Raw genomic sequence first — 27,740 nt, 5'->3', positions numbered from 1 at the left:
GGCAGGAACCACCAGTGCCCAGCCTCCAACTTTTTATAAAGATTATCCCTTGTCATAGATGTTCATGATGTCTTGTTCTTTGTAGTCAGCTAAAAGAATGTTTTGACAGATTTCAGATTTCTCCCAATCTTTGCAGATTGTCTCTGTGCTATGGCAGTCTTTCAAGACTTGGCTTCCACTGGGGCTAAAAGGTCAGCCTCCCATGGAAGCTTAAGGTCTTGTAATGAATTTCTGATCATATGTCTTTTATCATTCCCTTGGCTCCACTCCTAATCTCTTGTCCCAGAGGGCTATGGTTCTCTAGTTTTCCTTGCAGATCTTATGGGCAGCAGGACCTTCTTTCCCATGTTAGTTCCAAGCTAAGTAAAGATGTTTGCCTTGTTGTATCATTCATTTAGCTACCCCTATGAAGGACAAAATAATTGTATACAATAATTTATAAATGTGTGTTCTGCTTCTTCGTATTTAAAGGCAGAAACTGAGATCAGATAGTGTCTCTTCAAGACCAAAATCACCAACCACCTTACTGGGGAGGACTGGGAGCAAGGGTGAGTGAAAAACTACGTAACCTTCACTTAGAATTTGAATATGAACATTTAAATTTTGATTGGGTGTTTGCTTGCCTCCTATCTGTGACTGTTTTCCATACTGACAAAGTTCTTTCAAATAATTTCTGCTTGTTTTTGTTGTTTGGTTTGTTGAGGGTTTTTTTTTTTTTTTTTAAGGAACTGGAATTTGAACACAATACTTGTCAGGCAGATGCTCTAACACTTGTGACACATCTTCAACTGCTCTCCCCTTCCTCCCCTCTTTTTAAATTTTTTTTTATTTTTGGTCAGTTATGGGGCTTGAACTCTGGGCCTGGGCGCTATCCGTCAGCTCTTCAGCTCAAGACTAACACTCTACCACTTGAGCCACAATGCCACTTCTGGTTTTCTCGTGGTTTATTGGAGATGAGTCTCATGGACTTTCTTGCCCGGGCTGGCTTTGAACTCAGATCTCAGCCTCCTGAGTGAGCTACTGGTACCTGACTCCTCTTTTTTTTTAAAAAAAACAAAAAACCAAAAAACTTTGTTTCTTTAAGGGAAGAGGTATCTGGAGCTTTCTAGTCCAGATTTTCACTGTTGTTACTCAATTCCTCTACTATTACAATGCATTGAGAATCTCTGGACTCTTTCCATTAGTGTAGCTGCCTTCTTGCTTTGCTTCCCAAGCCACTACTCATTTGTTGTCTTTTACATCAGTCATAGTCATGTTATCATCCTCAGGTTCACATGAGGAGGGGGCTGGAGTCGCTAAGCAGCACCAACCTTTGCAGAAGAGGGAGAGGAACGTGTGAAAACATACTCAGTGAAATATGAAGAGAAACCTGGGCACTGGTGGCTCATGCCTATAATCCTAGCTACTCAGGAGGTTGAGATGTGAGGATCATGGTTCAAAGTTAGCCAATGCTAACTTTGAAAGAAAGTCCATGACACTTTGTATCTTCAATTAACCATTTAAAAACTGAAAGTGGAGCTCAGGCTCAAAGTGGTAGACTACTAGTCCGGAATGAAAAAGTTTAGGAACAGCGTCCAGTCCCTGAATTCAATCCCTATGACCAACGGTAGGGAGGAGGTTGGGGGAGGGGAAGAGTCACAGTTCTGGCAACCCAACTGATTCATCTCCCTTGCATTGTAAACAAATGATTTTTTTACACAGCAATTTCTTATCTTTTTCTTCTTTTTTTCTTTTTCTTTTTTTTACCTTTCCTTCCTCCCTTCTTCACTCCCTCCTTCCCCCCCCCCCCCCTTTCTTTCTTTTTGTTGCAGTCCTGGGGTTTGAACTCAGAGCCTGAGCACTGTTTTTTGCTCAGGGCTAGTGCTCTGCCACTTGATCCACAGCTTCCCTTCTGGCCTTTTTGGTGTTTAATTGGAGATAATAATGTCACTGGCTTTCTTGCCCAGGCTTGGCTTCAAACTGTGACCCTTAGATCTCAGCCTTAGACTAGCTAATATTATAGATGTGTGCCAATGGCAACTGGCTCTCTTCGTATTTTTGACATAATAATCCAGATGACTGTCATAATAATAACTGAGTCATAATTTCTGAAATCCCCAAGTAAAACGCCTTCACAAAGGCTTTCATGTTTGTGAGTAAAGTCAACTGAGAAACAAAATAAACCTGGGTGTTATTAATTCCACCAGCTCCCTGAAGGTGGCAGCAGTATTCTATGAATTAGAACTGTCTACATGTCTTTCTTTTCCCCTTCAGATTTGGAGGAAAAATTTTCCAAGCAGAAAAGATAAAATGTTTTTCTGCATCCTTTTCTCCATTGATTATGATCTTTAAAACAATCGTTTATCAGTGTGATTGGTGAAAACTTTCATCTCAGCATTGTGTTAATTTGTATTTCTGTCATAAACAGAGAGGCTAAACCAATTTCTGCATGCCTCAAAGCTTTTCTTCTTTCCTGAATTATTTTTATATCCTTTACCTTTATGTTGAGATTTAATTTTGTGGCCTTTCCTTTTTTCTCATTATAAAAATAATACGTCTGCACCGTAGAGAGTCAACTGAACTTAAAGAAAATTTAAAGGGCCCACATGCATACTAACAAGAGACAGCAGCCTTGATGTTTTAGATACATTTTTACATTTTATGTTTTCTGCACTTTTGTTGTTCTTTACCTATTTCATGTTGTACATAATTTCAGTCTCCATCTTGTTTTGTTTATATAATTATATGGTGATATTTCCCATGCTATTATTAATGATTTTTAAGATGTCTTTAGTTTATGACTTTTGTTTTTTTTTTCTTTCTTTTGTCCAAACCAGGACTCCAACTGGCATTTGATGCTTATCACTCATTGGCAGGTGGCCTACCACCCGAGCCATTCCTCCAACCCTAAGTTTATGATTGTAAAAGCTATTCATTAGTACTGTTCACAAACCTTGGCAAACCTAAGATAATCTAATTAGTTAAACAGTTTGTTACTGGGTGCTGGTGGCTCATTCCTATAATCCTAATTACTCAGGAGGCTGAGATTTGAGGATTATGTTTTAAAGCCAGCCTGAACCAGAAAATCCATGAAACTAACAACTAAAAAGCTGCAGGTGGAGCTGTTGATCAAGTGGTAGAGTGCTAGCCTTGAGTGAAAAAGCTAGCTAAGGAGGATAGTACCTTGGCTCTAAGTTCAAACCCCAGTACCGGCACACACACAAAGAAGAAAAGAATGTAATCCTGCAGTTCAGAGATGACTATTCTTAAGCTTTTGGTGGATTGTTTCGGCCCCTTTTCTATGTAAGAATTATATGTTTTTATATCATTAATGTGATACAATGCAGTTTTACATATACTATTATTTAATTTTACATGTGCCACTAAAGCCATTTTAAAAGGTTATGTTTGTTATTAGCTGTAAGTTAATTTATTCTTTAATTTCTTTAACAATCCATTGTTATGATTATTAAAAATTTCCCTAACATTTCATTATTCCACACTATGTCACAGTGGAATGTTGAGTACAAAAGTCTTTTAAGTTTCTGATTCTTACCTTATTAAAAAATCCCTGATGTGAAATTACTGAGTAAAATATTACAGCCATTTTATAAAATGCCATAACAGTAAGAATTACATAAATGGATCTGCTGTTGTTAACTAGACAAATCACACTTGAGTAGTAATTTCAATCTCACTATTTATAATTTAAAAAAAACAACCCTATTTTCTGACTGGGAGAGTGTGATGGAAGGGGTGACATTGTCCAAAAAGAAATGTACTCCTTAGCTGACTTATGTAATTATAACCCCTTTGCATATCACCTTTATTATAACAATTAATAAATTTAAACAAGAAAATTGTATTTTCTTTTATCTTCTTTTTGGGTCCTGGGGATTGAGCCCAGGATGTTACACTTGCTAGGCAAATGTTTTACCACAACTTTCTAAATTAATAACCCTAAGTTCAAGTAGCTAGTATTATAGGTGTGTGCTAATAGCACCTGGTTCTCTTCATATTTTTCACGTAAAAAATGTAGTGACCATCACCTGCGTCATAACTCTTGAAATCCTCTAGTAAAATGCCTTCACAAAGCCTTTCATGTTTGTGAGTCAGGCTTGAACTCATGGCCTAGGCACTGTCCCTGAGCTTCTTTGCTCAAGGCTAGTACTCTTCCACTTGAGCCACAACTCCATTTCTGACTTTTTGATGGTTAATTAGAGATCAGAGTCTCACAGACTTTCCTACTCATGCTGGCTTCAAACTATGATCCTCAGATCTCAGCCTCCTGAGTAGCTAGGCTTATAGGCATGAGCCATCGACACTTGCTTTAATAACTACTTTAAGCTCAATAGGAACTTAATTCCCTCCTTTGTGAATTATTTCATGTACTTTTCCTGTTTATTATGTCTAATTGTTCTTTAAAATCTTTTTTCCCCCACATTATTTTATGTATATTAAGCTTTAATTAGAGATATGTTTTGTTCTAGATTGTTTTAGATTCAATTTGCTTCTGTTAGTTTTGTTTTCTCATTTGGCTGATTATAAATGTATTAACCATTATTGTTAAAATACCAAACATATTTTAATATTTAAAGAAGATAATGAAAAACCAAGTGTATTCTTTCTGTGTTTCAGAGACAGAAAAAAAATACTGGAACTAAATCCTAGTTTAGTTCTGGTAGGTAGGAGTTAAGTATAGGAAGTTGAGACCATATCTTTTGGAATGTGGTAAGCTAAGTCTTCCCTGATCAATATGCTTCAAATAAAGACCCAAGACTATATGTGTTATCCTCCCCACGGAATTTTGCCCCTAATGTTGTAGAGATGAGAGTAATCAAATTAGCTATAACTATCAGGGAACCTCCTGATGTTGGTGGTAAAAATAGTAAACATTTACCCAATTTTACTGTCAGGCACTGAAATCAGGATTCATTCAATCTTCACAATTCTGTGAAATACATATTATTATTCTCTTTATCTTATAGATGGGGAAACTGAGGCATAGCTGGAGCATCAAAGAAATCTCAGGGACTGAACTGTTCAGATACAAATCTGAAAACAGGCCAAACATAATGATCATCGCACTTTAGAGATTATTTTTTATTTAGACAGATGCTGCTTGGTGATAGAGGTAGAACAGTACATAGAGAGCTGAGGCATCTGGTGAGGAAAGATAAATATTGGTGAAAATGTGGTGTGGGAGGTGAAAATGATTAGAATATGCAGTATGAGATTCTGAGACAAAACTTTATCCTTATTGTTCAGATCATTGTTTCTGAATGAGAGTAGTTACTAGTTAAAGTATAAGATGAGAAATAATTACAGTTTAACAATTAAAAGTAAATTGGCTTGAGCGCCAGTTATAGAGGTTGAATCTCAGAGCCTGGGTACTGGTCCAAAGCCAGAAGTGGAGCTTTTGCTCAAGTGGTGGAGCTTTGAAGCAAAGATGCTCAAGGACAGTGCACAGGCCCTGAGTTCAAGTTCCAGAACTGGCACAGAAACAAAGCCAAAAACAAAAGAACCCCAAAGCAAGCAAACTTATCCAAGAAAAAAAAATCAAGACAAGATTTCACTAAGTAGCCCAGGCTGGCCTCAAGCTTGGAATCCTCCTGCCTCAGCCTCCAAAGCGTTGGGGTTACTGGTGTGTGCCACCACATGTGCTTTCTAAGATAAAATTGTAGAACAGGGACTCTGAGCTATTGAAGAAGAATCGTAAAGAAGGAACCAGTTGGAAGAAGAGCAGTGGTACCCCAAGAAACCAATTATGCACCGAAATGGAGGGACAACAGGTGAACAAATGCCGCAGTGGTGTTGACTAGATACTATGTAGAAAATGAATTATACAACTTGTGGGTGAGGGTGGGAGGGAAAATGGAGAGAGTGAAGGAAAGGTTGACATTGTCCAAAAAGGAATATACTCATCTGATTTATGACACAGTAACCCCTCTATATATCTTTATAATAATATAAACTATTGAATAAGAAAGACCCCCAACTATTAGTGAAAATAACCTCTACTCAAAAAGGGGCTTTAGAGATCCAGGCAGCTGCTTTAATGATCAGCTTCACACTCCTGGTTCACCCTCGCAAATATTTCCATCCTCAGAAGTTATACTTTAAATGTAATTAGAGGAATATGGAACAGTGTTTGATGTGGTGCTTGTTATAAAGTAAGTGCTATGTAAATGTCACCTGTTATTACAATTTTCATTCAGATTATTAAAAAAAAAAAAAAAAAGGCTCTTAGACTTCTTCTATCAGGTCTCTCATTGCTCCAGTCCATCATCTTCGCAGCGACTTGCTATAGACTTGTCACTGCAGCAGACAGGACATGGGCTGGATTGCTTTTCACACAAGCCACTGTCTGGACTGCCAAATACGCCTGGTGAAATACTTGGAGATCTTTCGTCTCTCACAACTCAAGACATTTGCTGTCGCCTCTCAGTTGCCCAGCAACGAATAATACTCATTTTGAACAAAAGAAAGGATTGACAGTGTTAGATTTTACCTTAGGCCTATGCTTCCAGAAAACAGGTCCAATTAATAAATCCTTCCAGGAGCTGGAGATGTAGCTCAGTGGTATAGTGTTCCCCTAATATGCAAGGCCTCAAATACAGTCCCTAGCACTATGAAAAAGCAAAAGCAAAAAATAAAAAAATAAATCACTAAAGAAATCTCCTTTTTGTTTGTTCTGATTATTCCCACCTAGAGTCCTAGCAACTTAGGAGGCTGAGATCAGACCATCTCAGTTCAAAAACCATCCTGAGCAGAAAAGTCCATGAGATTCCAGATTCCATTTCCAATTAACCAGCGAAGAATGCCAGAATGGAGATATGACTCATGTGATAGAGTGTTGCCATGTGCAAACAAGATGAGTGAGAGAGTGAGTCCCAGAGTTCAAGCCACACACACACACACACACATTCTTTTTCAGGAAATGCTTATTGTGAAGAACTATACTGTCCCCTGTGACTTAGGTATGACCTCTTTGTTCTCTGTAACAAAGCTAAACAATCCTCCAAATTCCCATTCTTTTGTCTCCTAAGTGATTAGCTGAACTGTTGGAACTTCCTGACAGTTTGGTCCACTCACTATACCTGCTACCATGTCTGAGTCATATATAGTAAAGCCTCTCTCCTTCCCCCAGGCCCTTGGAATTATCTCAGTCTGAGCCAGCACACAATCACTCAAAATGGCTCATTTCTTTTTCTCAGGGAAAAAGCATTTCATAATCAGCTATCCAATTACTATACCCTTTCATCCTGATTCTTCACTCCCAATTATTTCTAGCCTGCTCATTTCTGCTTATAATCGGTTATAATAAATTTAGTTTTTCAAAACAAGAAGTCTTTTTCCGGCTTGACTTTTGGAACCCAGATTTCCTGGCCAGAGGTTCTCAGTATTTCAGTAGCTTCCCCCAACCCCTGCTCTTTTTTGGAATGAAGAGGGGAGTGTGTGTATGTGCCGGGGCTTGAACTCAGGGTCTGGGTGCTGTCCCTGAAATCTTGTGCTTTAACACTTGACCTACAGTTCTACTTCTGGCTTTTTCAGTTATTAATTGGAGATAAGTCTCAGAGACTTTCATGCTCGGCCTGACTTTGAACTGCGATCCTCAGATCTTAACCTTTTGAGTTGCTAGGATTGCAAACATGAGCCACTGGTGCCCCACATGAGTATATATTTTTCAATTTTTTTATTTAAGTAGTTGTACAAAGGAGTTTTAAGTCCACAAATCAGATTGTGAGTACAATGCCCTTCCATCATTCTCCCCCATCTTTGAATATATGTTTAATAGAAAACTGCTTTGTTTGCTGGGGCTAGGAAAGGAGCTGAATAAAACCCTTTCTTCTTGTCCTTTTTTAGGATAGGGGTGGTGATCAGTCTAGCCATCAGACCTAATTACAAATCAAAAGACTCTTGGTTCCAATGGAAGGTTAAGGATCCAATGACTAGAGGCCCAACAACAGTGAAAATGGAAGTGAAAAGACAAAAAAAAAAGACATTGTCACTTACAGGTAGGTTTCAGATAGCAAACCCTTGCTAGCCACATAGGTAACTTTGTTGTAGTTTTATATAACTCACTCCCTGGAAAGTGCCAGCATCAGTCCCCGAAAGAACTGCTCTGGAGAATGAACAAACTAGTGTAAACGTCCGGAGGGAGGATTTTTATAAGGAGGTCTTAGATTTAGTAACTGTCAGCATGCCATGGGTCACAGCAATGTCATGATGCATACCCATAGTCTTGTACTCTCATCCCTAGCAGTTGATTTCACATGGTTTTTTCATTTGAAGCCATATCCCTTGTTGCCTAGAGTCTCCATGCTTTACTTTCACATCCTTCTTTTTCCTATTAGTGAACCTCACCAGACAACCTTGAAAGCAAGACAAACAAGTGATAGTTAGATCAATCAATATCTTCTACTAACCTCCTCCCTCATCCCCTCTGGCAAACTAGGCCACTTGTTTCTCTTTTAATCATAACTGGAAAAAAAATACTTCCTGGAAGTTGCAGGCATAGAGTAAGAGGACAGAAGCATTGGTCATTAAAACAGTGGCTTGAGCCACTGCAGTGGCTTTCCAAGACCTAAAGCCACTCTGTGAGTCATGAGATTATTTTCACTGACGGTTGGTGCTCTTGATGGTACTGCTGTGTTCATAATTGGTTCCATCTTTGTCTTTTTCTGTAATAGACTGAATTTGTACTTAGATTCCTCCATACCTTACCCTTAGGGCCCCAGGCTTTTTCCTCTTTACCCAGTACAATCTGAAAGACTTTGTTTGAAAAATAGAAAAATCATAAGTAACTAGCTCAAGAAGGCTTTAGCCTAGAGTCTCTACTGTTTTCCTGGGCTCCATAACATTTTTTTTTTGGGAGGGGTGGTATAGGAGCTGTTACTCAGGGCTGGTTACTGGAGCCTCCCAGCCATAAGGCCTTAGCTCTGAGTCTAAAATGCTCACCTACATTAAGAGAAAATGAGTCAAGTTTGGTGTTTCATGTGGTACTCCCAGGAGTTGGGAGCTTGATGTTGGAGGATCTCTAATTCAAAACTAGCGTAGGCTACTTATTACCTTAACAAAAACAAACAAAAAAAACTGGAAGAGCTGGGCATCAGTGGCTTACACTTATAATCCTAGTTACTCAGAGGCTGGTTTGAAGCCAGCCCAGGCAGAAAACTATAACACTCCATCTCCAAATAACCAGCAAATAAGGCTGTGCTAGAGACATGACTAAAGTAATAGAGTGCTAGTCATGAGCAAAAAAATCCAAGTAAGAGCTTGAAGTCCTGAGTTCAGGCCCTGGGACCAGCACCAAAACAAAAAGAGAAAGGGAAGAGGACAAATGAGACAATATGAGCATATTTACAGTTTGGGCTAAATATGGGCAGAGAGCCCATATTTGTCTCTGCCTTGCCCATAGCAGTTTTATAGCTTATTAAAAAGGAATGGAACAAACATGCATCTGTAGTGTGAGCCCTAGTGACTGGAGATGGAGTGGAGAGAGTCCTTGCCACAGGAACCATTTCCATTCTCAGCATAGTATTTCCTAAATGGAGATGAGAAAAGCCAAGTTTAAAAATCAAAGGCTAGGGCTGGGAAGGTGGCTCAGTGGTAGAGCGCTTGCCTTGCATGCATGAGGCCCTGGGTTCAATTCCTCAGCACCACATAAGCAAAAAGAAAAAAGCCGGAAGTGGCACTGTGGCTCAAGTGGTAGAGCGCTAGCCTTGAGCTGAAGAGCTGAGGGACAGTGCCCAGGCCCAAAGTTCAGGCCCCACAACTGGACCCAAAAAAAAAAAAAAAAATCAAAGGCTAGCCGGGTGCCAGTGGCCTGTAATCCTAGCTACTCAGGAGGCTGAGCTCTGAGGATCCCAGTTCAAGGCCACCCGGGGAAGGAAAGTCTATGAGACTTCTCTCCAATAAACCACCAAAAAACTGGAAGTGGTGCTGTGGCTCAAGTGGTAGAGCACTAACCTTGAGCTAAAGAGCTGAGGGACAATGCCCAAGCCCAAAGTTCAAGCCCCACAACAGACAAAAAAAAAAACAAAAAAAACAAATGCTAATTTTAAAGCCCCTTTTACTAGCCTTGCCTTGCACAGGCCAAGCATGTGCTTGACTATGGAGCTACACTCCCAGACAGCTTCATAGCATCTGTTCAGTAGATTGTGAGTGGCTTCTAACCAAAGATGATCACGACTACATCTGTAGTTGAGCATATTGAATTCATTATTCATTATAGTAAAGGAGAATACACAGTAACAAGACTATTATTGTCTTATGAAGAGAATGTTTGAGAGGCTGAATAATATGACTTGAGTTTGGGCTTGGGAGTGGGTTAAAGGAAATGATGGTCTACATTTGAATATTTTAAGAAGTAGAGATTATTCTATCATTGCATATCTCAGTATTATCTCATCACACTAGCTGACTAGTAATTAGTAGAGAAGTAGCAGAGAAGATGTTTTTCTGTTTTTCTCAGATTGCAAAATGACCTTGTTACTGTCTATGCTTAGACAAATTGATGGAGTAGTCTTGTTTCCTCTCACTGTCTTCTAGTCTCAGAATGACCTTGTCTTGTGTTGGTGTTTTATGAGATTGTGTCTCTTAACAATGTAACAAGGTCTTGCTGTGAATACCTGGCAAGCTTCCAACATGACTCAAATTCTTGAGGGTCACCAGTGTTTCTTCCTTGGGCTTTAAAAATACTATAATTAACCAACCACTGAATCCAAATGCTACAATGCTTACCATCTATGGGTTGCCCCTCATTCTGTCTCCTTATATCATTCTAGGACCTAAACCACTATCCTGAATTTTCTGATCATTGTTACCTTATTTTATTTTATTTTTACAATTTCACATCTAAGTTTAAAATTTATATAATTGTACATGTGTATGAATTTAAGTAGTTCAACAGAACTATATTATGCTGTATATATTTTTCTGGGACTTGGTTTCTTGTTCCCAGATAAGGATCCCCAAAGAGCACTAAGGAGCTGATTCCAATGCAAGTACAAGAGAGTCGTTTATTACAGCTCCAGCCGGACTCACAAATCTGTGACGTAGCAGGTCAGAAATTGTGAGCCCTGACCCTTCCTCTAGCAGGGTTTTTGTAGGATTTTTAGGGACTTCTATGACAAATCATATCATACCACGGGAAAATCATAAAATAATTCTAAAAGGTGATTAGTGTAACCAGTGGCAGGAACCAACCAGGTACTGGGGATTGGCTGGTTCATGGGGTTGATGCTCTTCAAAATAATTGGCTAAAGCAGATGGTCTGAGCCGCGACTGAGTGGTCTTTAACTTGCAGGAACTTCTGGAACTTTGGGTTTTTCCTGTTATCTGCTGATTAGCTGTAGTTAGTGGAATTTACCATAGAGGATTGCTCCTGGAATTTGGGCCCAAGGGGATCAAGGGGAGTTGCTGACACATTTCCCAGACAAAATGGAATCCAAACCTAAAATTGCTATATTTCGTTCTCACAGGTTCTCTCATACAGTATTATTTTACTATAACCAGTCTATATTGCATGTATTTCTAGTTCATTCATTGGCATTGTTTTATAATATTGCATTGTATGAATTCACCACATTTTATTGATCAGTTCTGTTTTCAGGAATGTTATTTTAATGCTTTTCCTTTTACAAATAGTGCTTAGATGTATTATTAAATCTTTCTCTACATGCTTAATAGCTTCTTCTGACTATATACCTAGCCCCAAAGTACTACTAGCTTATATACATGTATGTGTATGTATATATGTATATGTTATAGATACATATACATTATATACGTATATTAATGTATAAAACATTTTAATATAGTCATGTTGTTGTAAGGTAAATCATCCCAGAAGCCACATTTTAAAATATAGAATATTGGAGTCTTTATTATACAGTTAACAGGCTACAGGCCGCCAGTTGTTACAAAGGCATGCAGCACGCAAATACACATAACACAGCCAGGAAACATGCTAAAGAGGAAAGAAAGAACAAAAACAATACCAGCAAGCCAATTCAGCTCCAATGGAGAGCTGAATTGGGACTCCATGATGACTGGAGATGAGCCAGGAGACAGGACACAGGACACGATCACGGAGACACACGTGGCATGTAGTCCTGTGGCTAGGCTGGTCTGGCTAAGCTGCCCAGGGCGCAGATCTTCAGGAAATTCCCAGTCCCAGGCACTAGACTGACAGATTCAGTAACCTATCAGCCAAGTGCCTGCATCTACCTCCAGGGGTCCAGGGCACGCCCATTACCTGCGAGGCAGGTGATGGGGTGGGGGGAGGGGGTTCCTTCCCCCAACATGAAGACAAGATGCCAGACCCTACCATCCACCATGTGGTCAATATGGCACAGGCCAGACCTGGCCTCCTTAACTCAATGTGTCTGTTTGTGAGTATATATAAAACGTCAGGTATCATGGCTCACACCTATAATCCTAGCCACTCAGGAGGTTGAAATCTGAGGATCTTGGTTAGAAGCCATCCTGAGCAGGAAAGCCTGTGAGACTTTTATGTCCAATTAATTAAAAAAAAAAAAGTGGTGCCATGCTCAAGTGTTGGAATGCTAGCCTTGAGTAAGAGAAGCTCTGGGACAGTGATTAGGGCCAGAGTTCAAACCCCAGAACCAGGAAAAAGAAAAAAAAAAGTCAGTTGTTTTCAAAGCGGGTTGTATAAATTTACAGTCTTGCCAACAATAACTGTATTTGGGTTTCTACTGAAACTTGCTGTGGATAGTTTTTAATGATACACATGAAACCTTCGGGCAGTAAAGAAGACAGCATTGTTTGACTAATCAAGATGAGGCTTTCAACAGGCCATAGCTTAGCTGTCCTTGTCTCAGCATGTCTTTATGGAAACCCAGAGTTTACTCAGCAGTCTATTAAGTGGTGCTTGTAGAACTAATAGATTCATAAGTGGCTTTTATTTCTTGAGGGTGAGGGGATATTCATAGATTATCATTTCTTTGGGATTTTGTTTGTTTCCTTTTTGTTTTTAATATATAGTAGAAGTAAGCACAAAACATGTAAAATACTTTATCCATGGCTCAATAGATTAATAATAGTCATCATAACTAAAACTTTAACTCTTAACTGTCAGCCCATTACTATTATATGTGCTTGATATCCATATTTTAATTTTCAAACACCTATGCAATAGAAAGACAGTGTCACTTCATAGACCTGACTTTTGACTTGAGATAGACCATTGTTCAATAGAACACTGTGAGTTTGTTTGTGAATGAACTTTATCTTAATTCTTACACTAGTTAAGAAATTTCCCAAAAATTTATTAGCATTAAAAATTATCTTAGTGCTGGGCATCAGTGGCTCATACTTGTAATCCTAGCTACTCAGGAGGCTAAGAGCTGAGGATCCAGGTTCAAAGCCAGCCTCAGCAGGAATGTCCATGAGACGCTTATCTCCAAGTAACCACCAGAAAACTAGAAGTGGTGCTGTGGCTCAAAGTGGTAGAGCACTCTCCGCGAGCACAAAAGCTAAGGGACAGTGCCCACACCCTGAGTTCAAGCCCCAGGACTGACAAAAAAAAAAAGTTATATTAGTTTTTTTCCTTTTCTTCTTTTTTTTTTTTGCCACTCCTTTTTTTTTTTTTTTTTTTTTTAGCACTCTACCACTTGAGCCTCAGTGCCACTTCCAGCTTTTATGTGGTACTGAGGTATCAAACCCAGGGCTTCATGCACGCTAGGTAAGTACTTCACCACTAAGCCACATTCCCAGCTCTTAGTTTTAAAAGAACTAAGACTGCCTTATTTGGCCACATGATAGTACACTAGTTATTACTATAATTTATAATATAGTATGTATTATTAAATAAACAATATATGTATATTGTATATACCATAAAATATAGATAAAATTATAAAATATAGATAAAAAGAAAAACATGCTTCCAGTGTAACTATTGACAACACTTCAGTTTATTTCCGTTTAGCCAGTCAATTATGAAAAATTTGTGTCCTAGAAAACGGTTTTCAAAACAACCTTTTGGTTAAACTTGTATGTTATGATTTTTTTCTTTTTTATTAGCATAAGTCACTTCTACAAAGGGGTTTCACTGTGATAATAACAAGCATGAGCATAGTCTACTTTAACCAGATTCACCCAGTTTTGTCTCTTAACTCCCTTTCCTCCCTTTTCATTTTAAAAAGTTTTTGGTGGAATTTACTATATTATTTTCATGTCAGTTTGTGTGTGTGCATGTATGCTAGTACTGGAGCTTGAACTCAGGGCATGGTCTCTGTCTCTTAGCTTTTTTGCTCAAGGCTTGAGCCACAGCTCCACTTCTGGCTTTTTGCTTATTAATTAAAGATAATAGTCTTAGGGACTTTCCTACCCAGGCTGGCTTCGAACTGTAATTGTCAAGTCTCAGCTAACTGAGTCGATAGGATTAGATTACAGATGTGGAGCCACTGGTACCCGACTATCTTCTGACTTTATTCATAAATCTAATAATTTAAATTCATATTTTAAGCTTTATATAATATGGTATGCATTTTACTGTGTGAATTTATATCAAAATATCCTGTTAGAATCCTGTTATACATCTGAAATAGATACAGTAAAAATAGTGTTTTATTTTCTCTAAGCCTTTCAAACAAGCAACATTTCCCATGTAACCACTCAATTCTATTTTCTTTAAGCGTATAAATTTTATGTCTTAAATTATCCTAGACACTCTAGTATATAACAAAACTAATAATTCTCTTAATACCTTTGACCTCAATCCCACACATTCTACATCTCAAGCTAAGGTGTAGGGTTGTGTTTTTTTGTTTTTGTTTTTTGCCAGTCCTGGGGCTTGAACTCAAGGCCTTTGCTACTGTACTGTAGCTTTTTCACTGGTACTCTAATACTTGAGCCACAGCTCCACTTCTAGGTTTTTGGTAGTTAATTGGAGAGGCGAGTCTCATGGTATTTCTTGTCCAGGCTGGCTTCTAACGACAATTCTATGATCTCAGCCTCCCGAGAAACTAGGATACAGGCATGAGCTACCAGCACCCAGCTTATTAAATAGTTTTGAAATTGATGTTAGCTGGGTTCATTATTTGATTTTTCTCCCACAACTTTTTTTCTACATTTTTAAAAAAATGCAATTTTACTGTCTTTATTAAGGTGTTGTGCAAAGGGGTTGCCATTTCATAATCCAGGTAGTGTATACATTTCTCTTTTGGATGTTGTTACCCCTTCCTTTGCTTTCCCCCAGTTTTTTCCTTCCATATATATGTGTGTGTGTGTATATATATATATATATATATATATATATATATATATATATATGTATGTATGTATGTATGTATATGATTTTATTTTATTTTTGTTGGTTGTGGGGCTTGAACTCTGGTCTTGGGCACCATCCCTGCACTCTTCAGTTCAAGATGATCTCTCTACCACTTGAGCCAGAGCGCCACTTCCAGGTTTCTTTTTTTGTTGTTGTTGTTGGTCATGGGGCTTGAACTCTGGGCTTGGGCGCTGTCCCTCAGCTCTTCAGCTCAAGGCGAGCGCTCTACCACTTGAGCTACAGCGCCACTTCCGGTTTTCTAGTGGTTTATTGGAGATAGAGGAGTCTCATGGTCTTTCATGCCCGGGCTGGCTTTGAACTGCGATTCTCAGATCTCAGCCTCCTGAGTAGCTAGGATTACAGGCGTGAGCCACGGGGGCGGCAAAGTTTCTAGTGGTTTATTGGAGATAAGAGTCTCATGGACTTTCCTGCTCGGGCTGGCTTTGAACCATGATCCTCAGATCTCAGCCTGAGTAGCTAGGATTACAGGCTGAGCCATCCGCACCCGACTGGTCATGTGTTTTTTTTGAGACAGGTTCTCACTTTGCAGCCCTGATTGGCCTCAAATGTTGAGATCTTCCTACCTAACCTAAGTGGTAGAATTACAGGCCTTCACCAACATTCCCAGCTATCTTTTTTTTTTTTTTTTTTTGTTAGTCATGGGGCTTGAACTCGACCTGGGTGCTGTCCCTGAGCTCTGCAGCTCAAGGGGAGAGCTCTACCACTTTGAGCCACAGCACCACTTCTGGTTTTCTGGTGGTTAATTGGGTATAAGATTCTCATGGACTTTCCTGCCCGGGCTGGCTTTGAACTGCAATCCTCAGATGTCAGCCTCCTGAGTAGCTAGGATTACAGGCGTGAGCCACCATCGCTTGCCTTCAGCTATTGTTCTTTAGTCCAAAACACAAGAGACTCTATGTAGAAAAGATTAGTTTCTCTTGAGATCAAAAAGCCATTATTTACTTTAATTTTTTCATGCATGTTTACATTTCTTATGAGTATTGCTAATATTGTTGTTTTCTTGTTTAGATTTCCTTGCTTCTTAAAAAAATTTAGTATCTTCCTGTCTAGCTCTAATATATTTTAGTGCCGTTCTTTACAACCTTATCTAATCTACCTTTATCACATTGTTTTAGTAAATGGAATTCTTTAATATTTCCATTTTTTTTCTGTCTGGCTAGCACAGAGCTTTCATAGATATTTAAAATAGTATCCAAGTAGAATTTATATATCATGTTGATATTTGTTTTGCTTTATGGTACTGTTTTGTAGTTTCTAGTAGTGAATGTTTATACACACACATATGTATGTGTGCACGTAGGCATCCGTACATGTATGTATAAGTATATATGTATTATATATATATATTCTTCTGAAAATTGTATTTTCTAGATACTTGTTATATTGGATTTTAATGAGGGAAGGGGTGGTCAGTTGATTCATTTGTTCATTTTAAGACAGGCTGGCCTTAGTCTCCCAAGTTCTGGGATTACCGGTATGCACTACCTTGTTTAACTTCTTATTAACTAGGTTAATATATAATGAAGGCTCTTACAAAGTGCATCAGTTACAATTCTTTCTGCTGAAAGTAACAGAAAAATCTCAAATTAAAATGCTTTAAAGAACAAAGATATTTTATTTTGCTTGTATATCAAGAATTACTAGATAGGGAAGGAAGCTCCAGGGTTGGCTGAATCAGGCTCCAAGAGCACAGCCAAAAATACATTAGCTTTTGACATTGTCTAGCTCTCTTTGAGGGTCACAAAATTGTAACAATTCAAGTGTCATATAAGTCATCATATAACAGTGCATAAGAGAAAAAGATAGGTAAGACTCTTCCTATGTTTTATTTATGTATTTATTATTGTTTATTTATACTGGGGATTGAACTCAGAGACTTGCACTCAAGTACTTTACTATTTTATCTGTTCCCCCCCAAACACACCATGCTCTTGTTTGTTTGGTTGGTGTGTGTGTGTGTATGTGTATGTGTGTGTACCCATCCTGGAGCTTGAACTTAGCCCCTGGGTGGTGTCCCTGAGTCCGTCCGTCCGTCCTTCCTTCCTTCCTTCCTTCCTTCCTTCCTTCCTTCCTTCCTTCCTTCCTTCCTTCCTTCCTTCCTTCCTTCTTTTTTTTATGGGGGAGGAGGGCCGGTCATGGGGCCTGAACTCTGGGCCTGGGCGCTGTCCCTCAGCTCTTCAGCTCAAGGCTAGCGCCCTACCACTTGAGCCACAGCGCCACTTCTGGCTTTTTTCTTTTTGCTTATGTGGTGCTGAGGAATTGAACCCAGGGCCTCAGGCATGCAAGGCAAGCACTCTACCACTGAGCCACCTTCCCAGCCCCATTTTTTTTTTTCAAGGCCACAGCTTGAGCCACAGCTCTACTTCTGACTTATGGGTAATTAGTTGGAGATAAGAGTTTCATGGAGTTTCCTGCCTGGGCTGTCTTTAAACCCTGATCCTCAGATCTAAGCCTCTTGAGTAGCTAGGATTACAAGTGCCACTAGCACCCAGCCCTGTGTTCTTTGTGTATGTGTATGTGTGTGTGTGTGTGTGTGTGTGTGTGTGTGTGTGTGTGTGTGTGTGTGTGTGTGTGTGTGTGTGTGTGTGTGTGTGTGCCAGTCTGATCTCAGGGCTTGAACACTATCCTTGAACTTATTTTATTCAGAACTAGTGTTCTACCACTTGAGCCACAGCTCAACTTGGTTTTTTCTTCATAGTTCAATAGAGATAAGAATCTCACAGATTTTCCTACCTAGGCTGGCTTTGCATCATGATCCTCAGATCTCAGCCTCCTGAGTAACTAGGATTACAAGCGTGAGTCAACAGCGCCCAGCCCTATGTTCATTTTTTTTTTTCTTACAAGAGCACAGATTTACTTTATTTAATTTTCATTAGTTTAAATTCTGGAGGGGTACAGCATCACACGGATTCTGTGTCCAATGGCTCTAGCAGGAAGGATGCTTCAGAATTTGACACCAACCATGCCACTGTTTCCATGGGCACGCATTACCTTTCCCAGATTACTCTGGCTTTGTTAGCTTTGCCGCCAGGAGTCACTGTGTTGTTTTTTGCTTGGTATACATAAGCACATCTCTTGCCCAAGTAGAAATCAGCATCACCTCGGGCATAAACGCCTTCAATTTTAAGGAGAGCCGTGTGTTCCCTTTGGTTCTGGAAACCCCGCTTATAGCCAGCAGAAATGGCCTTGCACCATAGCCTTCCAGACATTTTGCCTTTTAGAAGTCCTGTTCCCAGCAGGCCTCCACAGGCTCCAAGATGGCGGAGAGAGACTATGTTCATTTTTAATGGCAAGAAATCCTTCCATGCATTGTTGGTAAAATAATAAATTAGACCAGTTCCGAAGGAAATCAGTATGAAGGTGCCTCAGAAGAGGAGAGCCTACAGTGCTACTCCTGGTTATATTCCTGAAATCAGCTTACAGTAGAGACACCTGTATATTTATGTTCATCACAGCATTGTTCACTATAGCCAAGTTATAGAAACAACCTAATGCCCATCAACAGACAAATACGTAAAGAAAATGTACATGTACAAAATGGAATTTTAGTCAAAATAAAATTGTCATTTGCAGGAAAATGGAAGAAATTGGAGCTCCATCATATTAAACAAAGTAAGCCAGACTTGGAAATGTGCAGATTTCATATGTGAAAGTTGGATTTTTTTTTTTAATGCACAGGAAAGTAGAAGACTATTTGTGAAGAGGAAGGGGTGATAAAAAAGGTTTCTGGGGTGTGAATATGATCAAGTACATTATATTTACATCTATAAAAATATAATAAAACCCATTTGAAGTGAGTGTACAAAACAGGTTTAGAGAATCCTTATGATGAAATTAATTTGAAAAAAGTTTTCCCCAAATAGAAACGAGTAATCCAAATCTATCACCATGAAAAAGAATAAGATTGCTGTGATTGTGTTAGACTAAGTAACGATTACCTCTGGTAAGACATGAGTAGAAATAGACACCCTTATAGAAATAGACACCCTTACCATCATGCTTAATGACTAGTATTTCAGAATATGTAGCTACCATGATTATTTCACCAGTATCCTGTCATACATATAATTTTGGCAATGCTATAACAAATACCTTTGTATATTCACTTTAGTACGTTTGGCTAAATAATTTTTTTTTTTTTTGTGCCAGTCCTGGGACTTGAATTCAGGGCCTAGGATCTGTCCTTGAGCCACAGCGTCACTTCTAGCTTTTTATGATTAGCTTATTGGGATAAGAGTCTCACGGACTTTCCTGCTCAGCCTGGCTTTGAACCATGATCCTCAGATCTCAGCCTCCTGAGTAGCTAGGATTATAGGCATGAGCCACTGACACCCGGATAAACGATTTCTTTAGTAATTCTTCTTCCTTGAGAAAATGCTGGGTCAGAGTATGGTATTTTTGATTATGCATTCCATAGATGCTGCTAAATTTCCCTAAGAAAGAGTAATGCCAATTTGTATTCCCTCAAGCATGTTAATGACACCTTTGTCTGTAAAACCTTAATCATTTCAACTGTTTCCAAAGTAAATGAAAATTGATATCCAATCATTGTTTTATTTCTATTTACAGAAAATTCTGTGAGACTTCATCTTCAATTAACCAACACACAACTAGGCTGGAGAGATGGCTCAAGTGATAAAGCATCAGCCATGAGCAAACCTGAGTGAGAGCAAAAAGCAGTGAGTTCAAACCCTGCACCAGGCAGAAAGAAAAACAAAAAAGAGAACTACTGTTTTTATATGATTACATAGAAAACAATCAGCGTTTTAGGTTTCAGTTTTTAATATGTAGTGAGTTTGGAATTCATCATTCCTATTGGTTCAAGAGAAATCAGAATAAATGAAAATGAAATTTCCTTAGACTCATCAGAGAATCAATGTCACAGGACAAACCACAACCTCCAAAGAGGAGGGAAATAGGTGAATCCAGAGCCACAAATATACTGCTTACCTAAAGCAGAAGCTACTAGAAACAGACTTGCTGGAACACCTCAGTAAAAAATGCCACACTAGAGTTAGAGGCATAGCTTGAGCTCTGTACAATAAAATTCAACAGATAAATGGCTGAAGGTGAAGTACGGAGGAGTTTTTAGGTTAGTGAAACTGTTCTGTATTACATTGTAATAGTGGGTATATGATATTATATATTTGTCAAAATCCCTAGAACTTTATACCAAGGAGTACATGTTTATACAGGTAAAATTTGAAAATCACTTAGGAAGTTGGGTGATTCCCATTATGACATACAGAAGGTAACCAGACAATTTCAATGTATTAAAATTTCTGAATTAGCCTCACACTATAAAAGGATGAAAAAACAGAATCAGGGACTAAAGACAAAAGAAACTGTACACAAATTCTGCATTCTTATTGATACAGATGTTAGCACATGGATGGGAAGGAACAATTGAATAGTAGATGTCAGCTGGTGGGAATCGGGTTTCTTATTTGGAAACTACAGATAAGCAGAGGAAGGAAGAAGCAATCCCTATGCTGGTCTATTATAGACTCAATATTAGCCAGGTACCTATAATCCTAGCTGCTCAGAAGGCTGAGATATGAGGATTGCAGTTTGAAGGTAGCCCAGGTAGGAAAGTGACACTCTTAACCTTCAATTAACCACCACCACCACCACCCCCCCCCAAACAAAAAACAAAAAAAAACAAGGAAGAAGCAACTGTGATAAAGCACTAACTAGCCTTGAGCAAAAAAACACAGGGACAGTGCCCAGGCTCTAAGTCAAGCCCCAGAACTGGAGAAGAAAAAGAGTCAGTCAGCATGCTGCACAAAAAGCTGCTGGCTGGTGTTTTATTCCTGTCTGTTTCTGCCACATTAACACAGTGTGGGCTTAAGAGCCTGAGATTCTGAAAAGGTGTAGTCAGATCCTGAAATCCCTTAAATGCATTTTAAATGGTTATTTGCTAGTGGGAAATGTCCCCTGCATTCTAATGCCTAGATTTAAATAACAATAATAAAGAAAATGTCAATTACCCACTGGTGGCCTGCTCCTGTAATCCTATTCAGGAGACTGAGATCTGAGGATTGTGGTTTGAGGCCAGCCCAGGCACATACTTATTTCTAATTAACCACCAAAAAGCCAGAAGTGGAACTGTTGCTAGAGTGGCAGCCTTGAGCAAAAAATGTTAGGGACAGTGCCTAGACCCTGAATTCAATCCCAATACTAGCACACACAAGAAGAATCTGTATCAATTGATGTTTAGCTTAACATAGCTATAGATGCCAATATATGGCAGTATTTACATATGTTCTTATATAGAGGAGTTAATATACAGATATTTCCTTGTTTCATTAGCCAAGAGCTTGTCTAGAAGTAACAGTGTCCCAGTGGTAATTAGTACCTCTAGCCATCAGATCTTATTCTCTCTCTCTCTCTCTCTCTCTCTCTCTCTCTCTCTCTCTCTCTCCCTTTTTTGCCAGTCTTGGGGCTTGAAATCAGGCCTGGGCACTGTCCCCAAGCTTCTTTTGCTCAAGGCTAGCACTCTACAACTTGAACCACAATGCCACTTCTCGCTTTTTCTGTTTATGTGGTACTGAGGAATTGAACCCAGGGTTTCATGCATGCTAGGCAAGCACTCTACCCCTAACCCACATTCCCAACTCCAGATCTTACTTTCTACTATCATTCTCTACTTAAAGGAATAAGAGCTCCTTGAAGAACGATTGACTCAACTACTGGGATAGGATTCCTAATGGCCAAAGCTGGAAAAATTTTAAGACAAAAAGTAAGTATTGAGTGATAGCCTAAATTATAAAATAAGTGTTTATGGATCCATACGGATTATGGATCCATAATTATTGAATTAAAATATAAATTAAAGAGAAATCTTCCATGCAGAATTATTCTGAATTATTTATGAAGATGCCAGTCATTAAATAGAAAAGCCTAACTCCTTAAATGTGAACTATACATAATGACTTCTTCGTAAAGAGTATAGGTTAAAAAGGGGAAAAGAATTACTTTATATTGGAGAAGCTAGCAGACACTACCTTAGCCAGTTGGTCAAGGTCAACATCAGGAATGAATAAATGTGGCTGGATGTGGTAGAGAACAATCTCAGCTACTCAGGTAGCAGAGATCTGAAGGTTGGAGGTTCAAAGCCACCCTGGGCGAAATGTTAACAAAACATTTCACTTAATAAAGTGGATATGGGTAGAGTTCTCCTGTAATCCTTTTACATGAAAGATGTTAGGTAGATCAAAGTTCAAGGCCAGATACAGGCAGAAATGGAAGATCTTAGCCAAGTGCCCATGGCTCATGCCTGTAATCCTACCTGAGAGCTGGTGATCATACTTCAGAGCCAGCCCAGGAGAAAAGTCCATCTGTGAGACTTTTTTTTTCCCCTTCCCCTCCATAAATTATGCCAACATCAAATACAGTGAAAACGGGTTATACCGTGGGGGAGGGACATACAAAGAAATCATCTTATAAATATGTTAGAAACAATTGCAAGAAAGAAAAATCATTTGATTCCTTATCTTGGGGTTCATTTTGCCTAACATCAACTTATCTGACCGTTTCTGCTTGTCTTGGATGTATACTAGTAATTGCAAATAAGGGAAACGACTCTTATTTTCAATTAGCTACCCCCAAAATACAGAAGTAGATCTGTGTTGCTCAAGTAGTAGAGTTCTAGTCTGGAGCAAAAAAGTTCAGGGACATCACCCAGGCGTTGAATTGAAGCCTCTGGGCTGGTGCAAAAGAAAAAAAGAGAAGACCTAGTCAGAAAAATAACTACAGTAAAAAGGGTTGGGAACATGGCGCAAGTGGTAGAGCACCAGCCTAGCAAGTACAAGGCTTTGAATTAAAACCCTAGTACCCACGCTACCCCACCCCAAAACACACACTAAATCATATTGATAGTGTCATACATAGTGAGAATGGCACTTTACCTCTGTAGCTTTTCATCCCAAATCCATAATCTTAATAATACTCAAGAAAAAAATTAGTTGAGGAACTGGGCACTGGTGGCTCACACCTGCAGTCCTACCTACTTAGGAGGTTGAGCTTTGAGGATCAAGGTTCAAAGCCAGTCTGGACAGGAACATTCGTGAGACTCTTTCCTCCAATAAACTGTTTTAAAAAGCCAAAAGTAGAGCCATGGCTCAAGCGATGGAGTGCTAGCCTTGAGGACAGGAAGCTCAGAGACCATGCCCAGGCCCTGAGTTCAAGCCCAAGACCAACACACACACACTGACTTGAGAGGCAATCTACAAAACACATGGCAAGGAATTTTCTAAACTCTTAAGATCATCATAAACAAGGAATATCTAAGAAACTGTTGAAGTTTAAGGAAATGTCATAAGTAAATATAATGGACATCTTCACTGAAATCCTGGGACAGAAAAAGAGATAGATTCATTCATGTCACAAATGACAGAATTTCCTTCCCTTATGGTTGAAAAGTAGTCCATTGTGTATATTTGTTACATTTTCATGGTTGTTTCAGTAAGATAGGAAGGATAAATTCAGAAGACCTATTGCAAGTCATGGTGGTTATAGTTAATAAAATATATTGTAAAGAATAAGGATCACGTTCATCATCCCTCTGAATGTCTTTTCCAAAGCTTTTCTGTGAGAACACCATGCGTACTGAGTATGTGAAACCTTAGAATAGTCTCCAGTGAAAGAATGTTATTATAATTAAGACTGATTTCACAGAGACAGAGTAACAGGAATTTGAAATGGAATTTCAATCACCAAGGGGAATTATTAAAGTATTTTCATTTTAACCTCATCCCTCTCCCCATGTTGTCCCCTCCTACATCAGGTTCCCTCTTAGTAAGCAGAGCCCCTGGCTGCATCACCATAGCAACCAGCAGCTAGGGCCAATTAAGTTATAGCTGTGTAATTAGACACCTAAGTTGATTATAGAGACCAGAATACTAACCAAGGAGACAGGCTGCAGGAAGGAAAATAAAGCAGATTTTAGCTGGAGAGAAGTGGGCAATTGAGTAGTGATGAGCCTGGTTGTTAACACCATGGCCTGTTCCCTTAAACATCAGGCCAGATGGGGGCATTAGGCCCCTTCAAGAGGGCCTAAGGGATTCCTCTTCCCCACTGTATCTCTGACACTCAGCGGTAAGCATAAATTCCCAATGGTTTATTGACAGTTATTTACCTGCCTAGTGTTTAAAGCAGTGTCAGGACCATAGAAAGTAATGTCACTGATGCCTAGACAATCTTGCCATACTTGTCATGGGTCCTGTGGACCACTGTGCTTTAATGCATCTGTTCTATCATTTGGGCTGCTATTTTCTTCAGCCTTGAAACTCAGCTTTCCCAATTTTGTACAGTGACTGATTAGTCTAAAGGGTTTAAAGTATTTTCAAAGTTACAGGGCTGTTTTTGTTGTTGCTGCTGTTGTTATTATTACTTATGTGTGATTATCCAGTTTTCTCAACACTTACTTGCTGAAATATATTCTTAGAATCCCAAGAATACTTAGAATCCCAAGAATACTGAAATCATTTTTAAAAAGGCAAGAGTTTATTTCTGGGCTTTCTACCATATTCCACAGTTTTCATTAATTTGGCTTTATAATAAGTTTGAAATCAGAAATATAAGATGTCCAAATTCAAAATTATTTTGGTTATTTGAGATTCTTACCAGTTTTGAATACTTTTTTCTATTTATGGGAACTGTTATGGTCATTTTGATAGGAATTGCACTGCACTATATTGTTTTAGAGAGTATGGCTATCTAAACAATATTAATTGTTCTAGTCCATGAGCATGGGGCACCTTTATATTTATTTATATTTATTTTCAGCATTTTTTAGTTTTCAGTGTTTGTCTTCTACTTCCTTTTTATTTTTTTATTTTATTTTTTTTTTTGGTGAACTTAGTTTGTTTATTTATTTTCTGCTTATGTGGTGCTGAGGAATTGAACCCAGGGCCTCATGGATGCAAGGCAAGCGCTCTACCACTGAGCCATCTTCCCAGCCCCCTTTTTATTTTTTTAATGTCACTATAGGGTCTTGAACTCAGGGCCTTGGTGCTCTCCCTTAGTTTTCTGTTCAAGGCTGGTGTTCTACCATTTGAGCCACATCTCTGCTTCTGGCTTTTTGGTGGTTAATTGGACAAACAAGTCTCTTGAATTTTACTGCTTGGGCTGGCTTCGAACTGTGGTCCTCAGATCTCAGCCTCCTGAATTGGATTACAGGCATGAGCCACCAGTGCTTGACCTTTCACCTCTTTAATTCAGCTTATTCCCCAGTATTTCATTTCTTTTGAAAGTATTATATATGGGTTGTTTTCCTAATTTATTTTTGAGCTTGTACACTGTTGGGATACAGATATGAATTGCATTTTGCTTGTCAATTTTGTGCCTACATTGCTAAAGTCATTTATTAGCTCTAACGTGATTAGAGGCATATGCCACCAAGACTAGCTATACTTCATTTTCTTCCTTTGAATTGATCAGGTCTCCAGTTTCTATGCCTTGTGTTTATTGAATATTGTCTATTTGGAAAAATAGCTACTATGGTTGTCTTTGTAGACTAGCTTTATGTCTGGGAAAACCTTTATTATGCCAATTAGAAATGTGTATTCTGAGCCTTGGGCATTAGCCTGAGGTGAAAGCTTAAAGCCTTATCATCTCTTTTCTGTGTGTTTTATCTGGGTCTTCACTCATGTTCTTTTCAATTTCCACATCTACTTGGCTGCTTTCAAATATCTTAGTTTCCAGATGGGAAAGGAGGGGTGGGGAGGGGAGAGAAGAGAGAGGGAAAGGGGGAGGAGAGGGGAGAGGGAAGAGGAGGGAAGGTGGAGAGAGAAGAGGGGGACAGGAAGGGATGAGAGAGTAGAGAGATAGAAGGAGATAGGAAGGAGGGAGTGAAATGAGGGGAGAGGAAGGAATGGGAAGGGGAGGGGAAATAGGGAGAGGAGAGGAGGGGGGAACTTAAATAAAATAAAAACAAAAAGTAAGCAAAAAACCAAAAAACCAAAAATCTTAGTTTCCAAAAATCTCACCCCAGCTTCTCCTCAGAGATGTATTTGTTCTATTGTATTTCTCCATGTATACTTTATTGCTCTGGGATATGTGGGTCTTTAGTCCCTCAAGCTTTTTTTTTTTTTGGGTCCGGTCGTGGGGCCTGAACTCTGGCCTGGGCGCTGTCCCTCAGCTCTTCAGCTCAAGGCTAGTGCTCTACCACTTGAGCCACAGCGCCACTTCCGACTTTTTTCTTTTTGCTTATGTGGTGCTGAGGAATTGAACCCAGGGCCTCAGGCATGCAAGGCAAGCGCTCTACCACTGAGCCACCTTCCCAGCCCTCCCTCAAGCTTTTAAAAGAAGTGCTTGACACTTTTTGTGGCTTTTCTCAAGCTGAGATTTGGATTATGCTCTTTTCTTTAGTTGAGCTATTAGGTGAAATAGAGACCAGTCCTTCAAGCAATCTCCAGACAGGTTAGAATGTTATAAATGAAGTGTGCTTTGTTCTCTCTGGTTTTAGGAAAGGAATTGAGAACTGGCTGCTACTTCCTCTGAACTGTGCCATGTCATATCAGACCAGGGGTTGGGGAGATGGTAAGTTCAAATGCCCTAATTTCCTTCTGTTTTGAATGTAGCTCTTTCATTTCAAAGAGCATTAGCACTAGCTTGGTTACCGTAGACTTTGGACTGTTCACCAGAGCTTCTATAAATTTATTTTAGCCAGTCTTTATTTTTTAGAAAGTATTTCTATGGAGAAACGAGTCTGAGCTGCCTACTCCTTCATTTGCTTCCATTACTCCTAAATTATTGTTTTTCTTTCTGCCACATTTTGGTATCAAAGTTGTGGTTGCTTCAAAAGATTGACTGGGAGAATTTCAATCTTTTTTATGTTTGGGGAAATAATTATAACTTTAGAATTACTTGTTCCTGGGACAGCAAAATAGGTCATAGTAGAGAACTTGCCTAGAATATGATGCCCTGCATTAAATCTCCAGAACTGCAACAAACTATACCACCATCAAAAAATTGGCCACTCTTTGTCTGTTTAAAATATTGACATATATGTAAGGATTAGAGATAACTTTTTTTTTTTTGTCGGTCATGAGGCTCGAACTTGGAGCCTGGGCACTGACCCTGAGCTTTTTTGCTTAAAGCTAGTGCTCTACTACTTTGAGGCACAGTTCTACTTCCGGTTTTCTGGTGATTAATTGGAGATTAGAGTCTCACAGACTTTCTTTCCCTTGGCTGGCTTTGAACTGTGATCCTTAGACCTCAGCCTTCCGAGTAGCTAGGTTTACAGGCATGAGATACCATTGCATGGCTTCTGAGGTAATTCTTTTTTTTTTGGCCAGGCCTGGGGCTTAAACTCAGGGCCTGGGTGCTGTCCCTAAGTTTTTATACTCAAGGCTAATGCTCTACCACTTTGAGTCACAGTACCACTTCCAGTTTTCTGGTGGTTAATTGGAGATAAGAGTCTCCTGGACTT

The 27,740-nt window shown here is 39.2% G+C and overlaps 1 long non-coding RNA gene and 1 pseudogene across 3 annotated transcripts in view; one reads left to right on the top strand and one right to left on the bottom strand.

Moving 5' to 3' along the window:
- Positions 1 to 27,740, top strand: part of LOC122098264 — a 93,161-nt gene that overhangs the window by 20,788 nt on the left and 44,633 nt on the right. For all 3 annotated transcript variants that reach the window (XR_006145704.1, XR_006145703.1, XR_006145705.1), the window contains exons 3-6: positions 472 to 548; positions 19,874 to 19,983; positions 21,961 to 22,046; positions 26,775 to 26,848. This is a non-coding gene — a long non-coding RNA (uncharacterized LOC122098264). The remainder of the gene's footprint in view (positions 1 to 471; positions 549 to 19,873; positions 19,984 to 21,960; positions 22,047 to 26,774; positions 26,849 to 27,740) is intronic.
- LOC122098263 lies at positions 18,142 to 18,718 on the bottom strand (annotated as a pseudogene).

Source organism: Dipodomys spectabilis, unplaced genomic scaffold (assembly GCF_019054845.1).
Source record: "Dipodomys spectabilis isolate Male_0828 unplaced genomic scaffold, ASM1905484v1 ptg000468l, whole genome shotgun sequence".
NCBI classification, from domain to species: Eukaryota; Metazoa; Chordata; class Mammalia; order Rodentia; family Heteromyidae; genus Dipodomys; species Dipodomys spectabilis.
This window is presented reverse-complemented; position numbering and strand designations above follow the sequence as displayed.